The sequence below is a fragment of the Panulirus ornatus genome, chromosome 53 (genome assembly GCF_036320965.1).
Source record: "Panulirus ornatus isolate Po-2019 chromosome 53, ASM3632096v1, whole genome shotgun sequence".
NCBI classification, from domain to species: Eukaryota; Metazoa; Arthropoda; class Malacostraca; order Decapoda; family Palinuridae; genus Panulirus; species Panulirus ornatus.
In genome coordinates this window covers 15,448,407-15,462,666 of record NC_092276.1, presented here as the reverse complement: position 1 = coordinate 15,462,666, position 14,260 = coordinate 15,448,407, and the positions used below count along the sequence as shown (strand labels likewise).

Below are 14,260 nucleotides of genomic sequence, written 5' to 3'. Positions count from 1 at the left end.
TGGATTGGAAAGGGTTAAGGGACGTGGAAGGTTGATAATGAAAGAATGAATACAGATAGAAAGAAATATTATATGAGTAATGAAATGAGTAGAATCCATTAAATGAAAATGTAGTGTGTGTAAGGAATTGGTTGTGTTCAAAGTTGGGTCGATGGATTGCTTGTTTTTTCTTCCCAAACCTGTCGTAACCACGAGCGGTCATGTGACCTTATACGAATACTTTTCCCATGTACTTAACTGTGGCAAGTGTGAGAACATTGTTCATGGGTATGAGTATTGTTGACTTCATCCAGGTACAGGTGGGTGGTTCTACACACAGACCCCTTCCCTCCCTCCCTCGATCTTGTGGTAGGCGCCACGCACCTTGCCCCAGCCTCCACACCTTCCCCCAACCTTCACACCCCTCTCCCCAGCGATCGCATGCTCTCCCCAGCCTTCACACCCCTCTCCCCAGCGATCGCATGCTCTCCCCAGTCCTCACACCCCTCTCCCCAGCGATCGCATGCTCTCCCCAGTCCTCACACCCCTCTCCCCAGCGATCGCATGCTATCCCCAGTCCTCACACCCTCTCCCCAGCGATCGCATGCTCTCCCCAGTCCTCATATCCTCTCCCCAGTCCTGACACCCTCTCCCCAGCCCCGTTTTCTGGTGTCTGTGATGGGATAAGGGAGAAGCTACGGAGACCAGCTGCTTCCACCTGCGTGGCTGACGGTGGTCATGCTGGCGTAGTGGTTACTGCCGCCTCTCTCCCGGTCATGGATGCCAAGGGTTCGACCATCGTCTGGTAGGAGACCCTAGGGAGGAGAGATAGCAGTGGATAACAAAGAGGAGATTAGTGGAAGGGAATGATTGGAATAGGAAGGGGGAAGGACAGAGTTAGGTGTGGATTCTTGGTCGAAGCCTCGAACATGAGGGTAGTGATATAAGGTAGAGGAATTGGGAATATTAGAAGGTTTATGTTGCATTCCTGAAGCTGTGGTGTGTGTGTGTGTGTGTGTGTGTGGAGAAGAGGCGGGTGATCATGGAGACGCTTTTCCGTCCATGATGGCAGTACATGTGTGCCGGTGACCACCTAGCCATCAGCGTAGTATTATTGTTGGCTTGGCTGTGAGGGGAAGAAGGTGCGTCACACGCTATCATGAGGATTGCGTCACTTCGATATGTCGTTCAAGGATCTCGCATTATGTATTCCTGTAGTCTGATCTGTTGTCAAACTTGTGGGGAAGCTGTAGACATGGGTATGTCATCCAGTTCCTTCCATCATGCACTGTAATGTCATGATGTACTATATGTTGTACTTTCCTACCTCACATGATGCAGTGTCCCTTCACAGTCAGGTAGAGCTGGTATTACCGTACTGCAGGCACCTCACCGTGTTGTGGACTCGGTCCATTTTCTCTTGAGAGCAAACTTTTGAAACCTGTATGTTACTCCCAGATGCTCAAAGATTCTCTGTTGACGGTAGGCCTCATCATCATCTGTCAGCTTTTCGTCTGATCTAAAAAATTTTTTTAAGCTGAATTGCTTGCGTTCCTTGAATGCGCACCTGATAACGAGGTTGAACCGTTATTAACTATGTCTACATACGCTGGCCGAAAGGTGCAGTTGCAATACAACAGCCGGAGGATAAAAGTGGAAGACACATCTTTGGCGGATATATATCGTTGCTGACACTGTGGTCGACACATGCCAAGACGAGGGAAGGGAAGGCAGAACGGATCTTCAGTGACGTGCCTCGTGTTCTGTCATAATAAGATGTCGTAAATCTATATTTCTGTCGGTCATTGTCGTATCATTGACTCCATCCATGCCCAGCCAGTTCTCTGGGATGCATCAAACATTTACAGCCCCTCAAACACGTCATCAAATGCCCAGGGTGTTAAGTGAAGCAGGAATTCTCACACTTATAGATATATTACTTTTTTACTTTACTTAATTGTTACTTTTTCATTTCACTCACTTAGAATTGATTCGACAAGTGAGGGCAGCGTATCCATGCTCAAAATTCAAAATGCTCTCACAGAATCTAATTCCTCCAATGTCCTCAGTAACATCCCTGGTCATATTCACCTCCCTCACTCCGTCTCTACCGCCACGTTCCTTCATCTGTATCATCATGCATCTTATTGACCGGGTCATCATCATCATCATCATCATCATCATCATCATCATCATTGCCAGACATATTAGGTCCAGTTGTGGGTAAACTGCTTAAGCCTCCTTTCTTCGACGGTGTTGTGTAGGATCACAGGATCGAACCCCGCCACTTGCTTACTGAGGTGGATGATGATCACTCGGGTTCTTTTCCATGATGGCCAGTGCCCTGCAGGGAGCACAGTGTACGCTCGTCTCTAGAGGCCACGTCGATAACGAATGAAATCAAGACTTAATGAAAGATTGATTCGTGAGTTGCCAGTTAGTAGTTGACGGGAGGAGGCTGGGCGAGGCGGGATGGATCCTCACAGTGTTTGTTCATCATGAAGGCTTCATCACAGACTGTGGGCACCAACCCACCCCCCTCGTGCGGCCCCGTCCACGGCCAACCCCGGAGGGGAAAAATGGAGACTGTTTATTTAATGTTTTTTCCTCCTTCTGTGGTTGACATGGTATTGACGGTTGAGTGGTTGACATGGTATTGACGGTTGATGTGGTATTGACAATTGAGTGGTTGACGTGGTATTGACAGTTGAGTGGTTGACGTGGTATTGACAGTTGAGTGGTTGACGTGGTATTGACGGTTGATGGTTGACGTGGTATTGACGGTTGAGTGGTTGACGTGGTATTGATGGTTGAGTGGTTGACGTGGTATTGACGGTTGAGTGGTGGACGTGGTATTGATGGTTGAGTGGTTGACGTGGTATTGACGGTTGAGTGGTGGACGTGGTATTGATGGTTGAGTGGTTGACGTGGTATTGATGGTTGAGTGGTTGACGTGGTATTGACGGTTGAGTGGTGGACGTGGTATTGATGGTTGAGTGGTTGACGTGGTATTGACGGTTGAGTGGTTGACGTGGTATTGACGGTTGATGGTTGACGTGGTATTGATGGTTGAGTGGTTGACGTGGTATTGACGGTTGAGTGGTTGACGTGGTATTGACGGTTGATGGTTGACGTGGTATTGACGGTTGATGGTTGACGTGGTATTGACGGTTGATGGTTGACGTGGTATTGACGGTTGATGGTTGACGTGGTATTGACGGTTGAGTGGTGGACGTGGTATTGATGGTTGAGTGGTTGACGTGGTATTGACGGTTGAGTGGTGGACGTGGTATTGATGGTTGAGTGGTTGACGTGGTTGAGTGGTTGACGTGGTATTGACGGTTGAGTGGTGGACGTGGTATTGATGGTTGAGTGGTTGACGTGGTATTGACGGTTGATGGTTGACGTGGTATTGACGGTTGAGTGGTTGACGTGGTATTGATGGTTGAGTGGTTGACGTGGTATTGACGGTTGAGTGGTTGACGTGGTATTGACGGTTGATGGTTGACGTGGTATTGACGGTTGATGGTTGACGTGGTATTGACGGTTGAGTAGTGGACGTGGTATTGATGGTTGAGTGGTGGACGTGGTATTGACGGTTGATGGTTGACGGTATTGATGGTTGAGTGGTTGACGTGGTATTGACGGTTGAGCCCACATGGTTGAGTGTGGTGGGTTGGTTGTGTTCCCAGAGTGAAATTGAATGGATAGATGGGAGGTCCAGCGGGGGCGAGACTTGAGCCGGGAGGGGGAGAAGAACGATTAGATTGGGGGAGACAATTAGATTAGGGGAGAGAAATTAGATTGGCAGAAGGATTATTTTGGGAAAAAAAAATGGATTGAGGAGGTTAGATTGTGGTGGGGAGATGATTGGGAGGAAGCAGGACCCGGGGAGAGAGAGATGTGAGACAGTGATGGGGAGAGGGTGGTTTAGGAGAGACAGGATGGAGTGTGACCTATGTATGAGTCAGGGAGATGGAGGAAGGGAGGGAGGGAAGTCTGGCCCGCTTCGGGAAGGGGAGGGGGTCCAGCGGGGAGGATATAGGGGGGGATTGGCTTCCATTATTAACACACACACACACACACACACACACACACACACACACACACACACACACACACACACACACACATACACACGTGAGGGTGAAGGTTCGGGAGGCGATGGGCGTCTGGGAATTATATTCCAGTTTTACCATCTCTAAATTTAACCCCTCAGGACCGCGGCTGGAGGAGACAGGAGACACTGTGACCCCGGGAGACGGAATACATCGAAACCGTCGAGACAGATGTGGACTGAACACAGGGAAGCTGTGTGTAGTCAGCTCACGCTAACACTCTAGCTAGCGTGTTGACAGCGAACCTAACCTTGTGCACTAAGATATTCAATTATTTTTCCTTGTTGACAACTCGATTTACATAAAATCTATATTTAGTTTTGATTATAAGAAGTGCAGTAGAGTCCCCCTTTTCGTATTCTTATTTTTGGACACGTCTTAAAAGTTTGTTTTCAGCACGTGACACCCGTGGGTGAGACAGCAGCCCATAAGTTGGGCGTTTGTTCTCAACATTTTGTTTTGGGTTGATGACGTAGCATGTCTTGAGAGTTGCCGATACGTCATATATTCTTACTTTCTTTTCACACGCAGTTGTGCGTCACTCTCAGATTATAGCGCCATTAAAGTAGTGATTCCTAGAAGTTAAACTAGGTTAGACAGTACATCGGAATTCTGGATCATTTTTAAAAGGGGGAAAAAAAATGTATGACTCCAATAGTTGGCAAGGCTGGCTAACCGTCCATGTCCGGCGCCGCGGTCTTGTCGCCCGAGCGTTTGTGCGTCAAGATTTGCCAGCGCCAGGAGACGTTCGCTAGTTGGGTTGCTACTAACATCTTCGTTATCTGATTTTGGCGAGGTCCAAGGATGAGTAGATAAATATAGAACGGGTGATTGAATTCAGGCATCCGTTCTGCTATTAATATACAGTTCGGGAATTACATCATGGGAGTCATAATAGTAACTAGTTCATGACAAAAGAGCTTAATATCAAGGATAAGCACAGGAGTGAAGTGGATCGACATCGTACAATAAGTTAATATAGAGCAAAATATATTATTTATACATTATACATTAAGCGGGCGAGTATTTCAACATTAACTGAAGTATACTTACATATTCAGTGAATGGCAGTGGTACTGTGATGTCATACATTATTTCCTGGTGAACTAATTAATTGATGAATATGTTCACGTTGACTGCCTCACAGTCGCTCACCTACGTACACATAACTATGGCTTGACTGGTGTGAGGCTGGGTGTTGATGTGCCAGTTAGATAATGGCAGAAGAAAAGACAATGATGAGGTGAGCCCAAACTGGGGTTTGTGACTTGTTCAATGTAAGAGTTGAGTGCTACAGCAGGGAGATAATGGTGTTGCTTAATTAAGGTTACCTTTGATGTTACGAAGGCTTGAATTAACCTTAAAGGTAAACTATAATGATATATATATATATATATATATATATATATATATATATATATATATATATATATATAGAGAGAGAGAGAGAGAGAGAGAGAGAGAGAGAGAGAGAGAGAGAGATAAGTCATTACATAATGAACCTTATTTTTATTACCGAATTTCATTCCTTAATTTTAAATACCCGAACTTCGCCGTACTGTACACACACACACACACACACACACACACACACACACACACACACACACACACACACTTTTAAGGTATTTTTTTTTAACTCGCTTGATGACGTAGACAATGAAATGCCTACTGTATGATGCAAGGGTGAAACATCTTGTGGCCGTAACTTGAAAATAAGCAATGAACTTGATGAAATATATAGATGTCCCTTCATAGCATGAGAGTTGTGGGTGAATGGTATAAACTGAATGATGAAACTGTGAATGTAGACACATACACTAGTTTAAATACTTGCATTGTTGTGAGGTAATGACACGGGGCTTCCCACTACTGTGGAAATACAAAATTACATTAATTGCAGTAATGTATGTATTAGAATGGGAAAAGCTGATTTTGATTATGGCCAAGTGTCTTGGATAGTTAGAAAAAAAAACTTAGTACATTTTTTTCTTGGTTGTAAGTTCAGGATATTGTAGGAGGCGCCACTTCACGTTCACCTTGATAATTGGTTTGTAGGTTAGTGTCTATGTGTAGATGATGACTGAGCGGTCTGTAATAAACCACATCTGTTAGATTTACTTCAGTAAAGACCAGTGTGGCGTTGTGCTTCCTGCGTGGTCTTCAACCAGCAGGTCCGCTGGGTGGTCTTCATCCAGCAGGTCCGCTGGGTGGTCTTCATCCAGCAGGTCCGCTGGGTGGTCTTCATCCAGCAGGTCCGCTGGGTGGTCTTCATCCAGCAGGTCCGCTGGGTGGTCTTCATCCAGCAGGTCCGCTGCGTGGTCTTCATCCAGCAGGTCCGCTGGGTGGTCTTCATCCAGCAGGTCCGCTGGGTGGTCTTCATCCAGCAGGTCTACCGGGCTGTTGGGAGAAACCTATTTCCCACTCGTAGGTTCGTTGTGATTTCTCTCCAGGGTTTCTAGGGTCGTTCTAGGTTATTAGGTTAGCTGTTTGAGTTACTAGGGTCGTTCTAGGTTAGTAGGTTAGCTGTTTGAGTTACTAGGGTCGTTCTAGGTTAGTAGGTTAGCTGTTTGAGTTACTAGGGTCGTTCTAGGTTAGTAGGTTAGCTGTTTGAGTTACTAGGGTCGTTCTAGGTTAGTAGGTTAGCTGTTTGAGTTACTAGGGTCGTTCTAGGTTAGTAGGTTAGCTGTTTGAGTTATTAGGGTCGTTCTAGGTTCGTAGGTTAGCTGTTTGAGTTATTAGGGTCGTTCTAGGTTCGTAGGTTAGCTGTTTGAGTTAGGTTTCAAGGTTGGGTATTGTAGCTGTCTTTTCAGTTTAGCTGTTATGGGTGAGGCCGATGCTTCCAGGTTAGCTGTTTCTCTATTTGGCCTAATTAGGATCAGTCCCACAATGTTATCGGCCGATAGCATAAACATCGCATCTCATTAAAATCTTCGAACTGTGTCCTAAAGAGTCAAGGTGACCGAGTGTATGGAAGTGACCAATGTACATAACCCAGGACAACATGGTGTCGGGGCGGGAAGATCTTGTCTCTCAGTTGCCTGACCATTATGACATGGTTGATGAAGCTCTGGAAAACAAAAGATAATGATGACGTGTTGTGCAAAGGCATTTGACGTATGTGACCATGGTGTCGTAGGCATCTGACGTATGTGACCATGGTGTCGTAGACATATGACGTATGTGACCATGGTGTCGTAGGCATCTGACGTATGTGACCATGGTGTCGTAGGCATATGACGTATGTGACCATGGTGTCGTAGGCATATGACGTATGTGACCATGGTGTCGTAGGCATATGACGTATGTGACCATGGTGTCGTAGGCATATGACGTATGTGACCATGGTGTCGTAGGCATATGACGTATGTGACCATGGTGTCGTAGGCCTCTGACGTATGTGACCATGGTGTCATAGGCATCTGACGTATGTGACCATGGTGTCGTAGGCATATGACGTATGTGACCATGGTGTCGTAGGCATATGACGTATGTGACCATGGTGTCGTAGGCCTCTGACGTATGTGACCATGGTGTCATAGGCATCTGACGTATGTGACCATGGTGTCGTAGGCATATGACGTATGTGACCATGGTGTCGTAGGCATATGACGTATGTGACCATGGTGTCGTAGGCCTCTGACGTATGTGACCATGGTGTCATAGGCATCTGACGTATGTGACCATGGTGTCGTATGTGACCATGGTGTCGTAGGCATATGACGTATGTGACCATGGTGTCGTAGGCATCTGACGTATGTGACCATGGTGTCGTAGGCATATGACGTATGTGACCATGATGTCGTAGGCATATGACGTATGTGACCATGGTGTCGTAGGCATATGACGTATGTGACCATGGTGTCGTAGGCCTCTGACGTATGTGACCATGGTGTGCTACCACATAGAATGTGAAAAAGGGAAACAACTGGAAAAATTGGGAGATGGCTGTACAACTTCGTAACTAGTAGCTAACAACACAAACCATGCCGTCTCCAGTGTCTCCGTATTAAAAAGCTCAGTCCCACAAGGAGCTGTACTTGCACCTCTCCTGTTTTCCTCATTCTTATATCTGACATTGACGTAAACACGAGCCACAGTTTCATGATCATATTGACGTAAACACGAGCCACAGTTTCATAATCATATTGACGTAAACACGAGCCACAGTTTCATAATCATATTGACGGAAACACGAGCTACAGTTTCATGATCATATTGACGTAAACACGAGCCACAGTTTCATGATCATATTGACGGAAACACGAGCCACAGTTTCATAATAATATTGACGGAAACACGAGCTAGTTTCATGATCATATTGACGGAAACACGAGCCACTGTTTCATGATCATAGTTTCATCATTATTCTTTGCAGATGATACGAGAATAAATATGAACATTACGTCTACAGAAGATGACAAAAGGCTACAAAGAGACATAAAAGAAGTCTTTCTTTAACTGGCCAACCGTGAATAACATGCTTTTCAATCGAGATAGGTTTCTATGTTGGTTGTTGCTATGGTCGTCATCCATGGTTTCTATGTTGGTTGTTGCTATTGTCGTCATCCTTGGTTTCTGTGTTGGTTGTTGCTATTGTCGTCATCCTTGGTTTCTATGTTGGTTGTTGCTATGGTCGTCATCCTTGGTTTCTATGTTGGTTGTTGCTATGGTTGTCATCCTTGGTTTCTATGTTGGTTGTTGCTATGGTCGTCATCCTTGGTTTCTATGTTGGTTGTTGCTATGGTCGTCATCCTTGGTTTCTATGTTGATTTTAGCTATGGTCGTCATCCTTGGTTTCTGTGTTGGTTGTTGCTATGGTCGTCATCCTTGGTTTCTATGTTGTTGCTATGGTCGTCTTGCTTGGTTTCTATGTTAGTTGTTGCTATGGTCGTCATCCTTGGTTTCTATGTTGGTTGTTGCTATGGTCGTCTTGCTTGGTTTCTATGTTGGTTGTTGCTATGGTCGTCTTGCATGGTAACTGGGTTAGTTGTTGCTATGGTCGTCATCCTTGGTTTCTATGTTGGTTGTTTCAATGGTCGTCATCCTTGGTTTCTATGTTGATTGTTGCTATGGTCGTCATCCTTGGTTTCTATGTTGATTGTTGCTATGGTCGTCATCCTTGGTTTCTATGTTGGTTGTTGCTATGGTCGTCATCCTTGGTTTCTATGTTGGTTGTTGCTATGGTCGTCTTGCTTGGTTTCTATGTTGGTTGTTGCTATGGTCGTCATCCTTGGTTTCTATGTTGGTTGTTGCTATAGTTGTCATCCATGGTTTCTATGTTGGTTGTTGCTATGGTCGTCTTGCTTGGTTTCTATGTTGGTTGTTGCTATGGTCGTCATCCTTGGTTTCTATGTTGGTTGTTGCTATGGTCGTCATCCTTGGTTTCTATGTTGGTTGTTGGGATGGTCGTCATCCTTGGTTTCTATGTTGGTTGTTGGGATGGTCGTCATCCTTGGTTTCTATGTTGGTTGTTGCTATGGTCGTCATCCTTGGTTTCTATGTTGGTTGCTGGGATGGTCGTCATCCTTGGTTTCTATGTTGGTTGTTGCTATGGTCGTCATCCTTGGTTTCTATGTTGGTTGTTGGGATGGTCGTCTTGCTTGGTTTCTGTGTTGGTTGCGATGGTCGTCTTGCTTGGTTTCTATGTTGGTTGTTGGGATAGTCGTCTTGCTTGGTTTCTATGTTGGTTGTTGGGATAGTCGTCTTGCTTGGTTTCTATGTTGGTTGTTGCTCTGGTCGTCATCCTTGGTTTCTATGTTGGTTGTTGCTCTGGTCGTCATCCTTGGTTTCTATGTTGGTTGTTGCGATGGTCGTTATCCTTGGTTTCTATGTTGGTTGTTGCGATGGTCGTCATCCTTGGTTTCTATGTTGGTTGCTGGGATGGTCGTCTTGCTTGGTAACTAGGTTAGTTGTTGCTACGGTTGCTGCCCAAGTCATCCGTCGTTGTTATGGTTGTTACTGTCATGGGTTTCTAAGCTGGTGTTGTGGTTACATTGTTGGTCTGACCTGATGCAGTATTTGTGCAGCCTCTCTGTATATTAGACTCTAAACTCGTCGGTGCACTCTCGCGGGAAGAAAGTGCTACATGGTATTAAGTAATGCGATATGTAGAATATTACTTATGAAGATATAAAGATAAACACCCCCACTTAAATTTGGTTTACTGTAGGTTATATTAGTCTTATGTAATATGCTATACTTAGTTCCTGCAACACTCACCTTGCATTCTCCTCCACATTGCCTTACAGGAAGTTCCAAAACTTCATCTACATTCCCTTACGTTAAACAGTGTAAACTGGTATTCAGTACCTTTAGAAATCATAGAATGATATTGCACCCTTTCTATTATCTTGTTAATAAGTTCAGATTACTGTCAGAGAGTAGATGTAATCATCTTTCGTACATGTTTATATCAGATTAAGGTCCTAAGCTGAGCGGACGCTGTATAGGATTGAATATTTCACTTTGGGGAAACATAAATAGGCACTATGCATGTATGATATACTGAACAGCATTTGTCACATGGAAATGAAGGTAATGATCATAGGGTACAGGGTCGCACATTGCAGGTTTCTGGAGGTCTTACCCGGGTACTGAAGCCTTATTTGAATTGCATGTCCAGTACTATCAAAGTCACGTGCGGTCTTTTCTGGATTTCGGCTGCTCACAATGTTTTTTTGTGATTTTCGTACCTACTGGAGGGTTGTGCGGAGAGGGAGGGAGGGTAGTAGGGATGGAGAACAGTAGGGAGAGGGAGGGAGGGAGGGAGGGAGGGTAAGTATTATCGATCACACCGTGTGTGTGTGTGTGTGTGTGTGCGTGTGCGTGTGTATGTGTGTGAGCGGCAGGGATTGTAACGTCTCACCCGGTGCGAGCAGGCAACTCTGGCTCTCCCCCTCCTCTCCCTCCCCCTCTCTCCTGACACCGTTTTGGCCCACGACAACTTTAAATATGTACATTCCTTGAAACCCTTCTTGGCAGCGTGCATATTTTAAAACAGTGTGTGCTGTAGTTGTATCGGGGAAAATTCGTGGGATAATTAGAGTAAGTGGAGTCTGTGTGTCCAGCGCGCACACTCCTGAGAATGGTTCACAGTACCACGCTCGTCTCCATCAGTCGAGAGCTACCGTCACCTCCTGTGTTTACCCTCGAGTTATTCCTTTCTGCGGGTGTGTAGTGGTGTAAGCTGATCCCAGGACGTATCGTGGGTGCGGCAAGAGCCTACTGGTTACCGTCAGCTGTGCAAGTGCGGCTTGGTCGGGTCGGCCACCCCGGTTTTAGTTGGGAAAGGGAACTTCTACCCTGCCAGCATCAGGGGCTTGAAGGCGGGTCTCCGTGGCTGTACGTTTGGCTATCGTGCGGGTGATAGGCGGCAGCAGCAGCAGCCACCCGAGCGGCTATCTCAAGATAGTGGAGTACATGTGTCGAAGGTTCGTTTTCGTGGCCACCAGTGACGTGTTGTGAACCGAGGCTTGCAGGCGAGGACTGGCGACACGTTTGTGAATGAACCAGGCGAGTAGCAGATGGCTGGCTGCAAGACGCGTTGTACACCATCGTATGGCCGACCTTCACGATCGCCCAGGGGGGGTGTGGGGAGAGGGGCGGCGTATGGAAATAATCCCATCTCTCATCAGAGAAGGAGAAGTGGGCGATGGAGGATTTTCTTATATTTAGAGTATATAAGTGAAGCAAGAGAGCCTCAGTTGGGGGAGGGGGGGAGGAAGAGGGGAGGCAAATGAAAACATTCGAACGCTGTTGCCTCACGTAGGTTGAAGCGAGTCGCATGCACAGTTATCCCTGTAAAGGAAGCTGTGGCTCCATCGGAACACTGGAAATAACGAATACACGTTTGTTCTGTGCGTTTTTGGGTGTTGTAACTTAAGGTGAAGGATGGTAAGATGGGATGCGCTGGTGAAGGCTGGTGGCTTTTGGATACCCTGCCCCTCAGCACATGTGTGGTGTTGGTCCTTGAAAGAACACCTGCGCAGAACAGCTGTAGAGCAAGGAGGACACCAGTGTACATGTATACAGTATCGTCCTGATGTGTTGGCGTCGCGTGTGTTGGGAACGGCTGGTCGAGATGGGGTGGATCTCTCATTAGGGCTGCGTGAGCGTGCGTGACGACAGTGGATATTTCATGTACACATCGCTGGCCATGTTTGGTGTAGAGCAGTGCGCCCTTGCACCGCCTCGCCACACACTCGGGCTCCTGTTCCTGTAATGCTCGGGTGAAATGCTGAAATATCTTGATAGTGTGAAAAATAGGAAGTAATGTATACCTCTCACGATGAACAATCGAAAAGGCAAATGATGTGGTAACAACATGCAGGTCAGCGTCATAGGGTGATATACAACTGTTATTCAGTTGTATTCTGCCCGAAATACAGTACCCTTGCAACTACCTATCTTAGGTAATGTAAGTTATTATTAAATCTTATGTTTTTTGTTGCCGACATACATCTTTAAGCGAAGACCAGCTGGAGCCAAGGTCTGGGTTGTACATGTTAGCAGCAAGTTTATATTGCGTAGTCACTATCTTGTGATGGGAAATGTTCTTACCTCTACCATTGTACTGCGTCCTTGCTGTCCAGAGTTCTTCAGAGCTCTGGCTATGCGCTGACTGGAGTAAGTAATTTTTAAAGTTATTGCAACTGTTAAAACTTATTTTTGCTATAACTGGACGGTTGGCACATCATTGTTAATATTAAGTTCCTTGTTAAAGCATAGCTGGTAACCTTGTGTTTTATATATATATATATATATATATATATATATATATATATATATATATATATATATATATGTATATATATCGACATTACACACTGTATGCGGGACGTAATGTCATCCCTGCATTTGTGTGTGTGTGTGTGTGTGTGGCTGTGTACTCTTTGTGAACAGCTCAGTAACTCTAGAACAAAACATGATGGAAGGTTCATACTCACACCATAGGTATTCCCTGTCGTGGTGGCCGGTTGAGTGAGTAGATTTGGGGTCCCAAACTTGTTCGACTGATAGAGGATCATGGCGGGCAGCGAGCGTCCCCAGTCGTGGCTGAAGATACGCTCCCCAGTGTATTTCATGGTGATGTTAGAGTGCACGCCTTGCCAAACCCGACACAACACAACCTATCCTAACCCAACCCAACCTAGCCTAACGCAATACAACCTAGCTTAACGCAGTACAGCCTAGCCTAACCCAACCCAACATAACGCAAGTCAACCTAACCTGATACAACACAACAACCTAACCTAACACAGTACAGCACAAACTAACCTAACCCACCACAACCTAACCTAACACAACTCGGTAGACCACAACCTAACACAACAAACCCCAACCATACGTAATCCAGCCCAACACAGTTCAAAATCACACAACACAACCTCACCTAACCCAACACAGCCCAACCTAACACGACGCCACACAACACAATACAACCTAACGGCGTAGAAAAACGTTGTGTGTGTGTGTGTGTGTGTAGGGGGACGAGGGGTGGTGGGTCAGATCTTCAGAGATCCTTTAAGTCTTCCTCTTGGTTTGTTGAAGTTGTTCTCCTCCCGTGTAAACCACAGGACTGTTAGGTTGAGACTGGCAACCTGGGAGAAACGAGTTGTGGCTTGTTACTTCCCCCTCGGTTCTTGGCTTGCCAGAGCCCGGCTGACTCACCTAATTGCTTCATCGATTAGCCAACTCTGCAAAGCTCCTTGTGTCCCACCACTGGGTATATTACGAGTGGGTGTGGGGGGGAAGTGACACGCAGCCGAAAGTTGGTAGTTTCCCTCAGTTCGACCCTCACCACGACCGTAATACCATAGGATATGATGGCTTGCCCCTTTCACTTTGAAGACTCGGGTCAGAGGTCAGGCTAGGGTCGTAAGTTTGTCTTCAAGGTGTGAGGTATATCCAGTAATGAAGGTGACGGAGTGGCAGTATTGGAAGATGGCGCACACTACGTCTACTTCCACGTCCATTTTCGTCCCAAGTATCGCTTACCAGGCGTCCAGTCTGCCAGCAGCAGAGGAGACGTTATCTGGAGCTGCTTATGTGGTTCTGTTGGCAGGATTTTGGCCAGTTGGAGGTATGTTGTATAGCCGGGGTTATTAAAGCTATGGCCGGCCTCGACGCTGGGGTATGTCCTCTTTAAAACCCAAGTGAAT

General features: G+C 46.0%; 1 protein-coding gene across 13 annotated transcripts in view; it reads left to right on the top strand.

The window, feature by feature from the left end:
• The window catches only part of LOC139765261 (SLIT-ROBO Rho GTPase-activating protein 1-like), a 753,718-nt gene that overhangs the window by 522,722 nt on the left and 216,736 nt on the right, over positions 1-14,260 (top strand). For 2 of the 13 annotated variants that reach the window (XM_071692610.1, XM_071692605.1), the window contains exon 1: positions 11,192-11,269. The exons of the other annotated variants lie outside the window; for them this stretch is intronic. The gene's annotated coding sequence lies outside the window, so the exon portion shown is untranslated. Of the gene's footprint in view, positions 1-11,191; positions 11,270-14,260 lie in introns of those variants that run through there. 13 annotated transcript variants of the gene reach the window in all.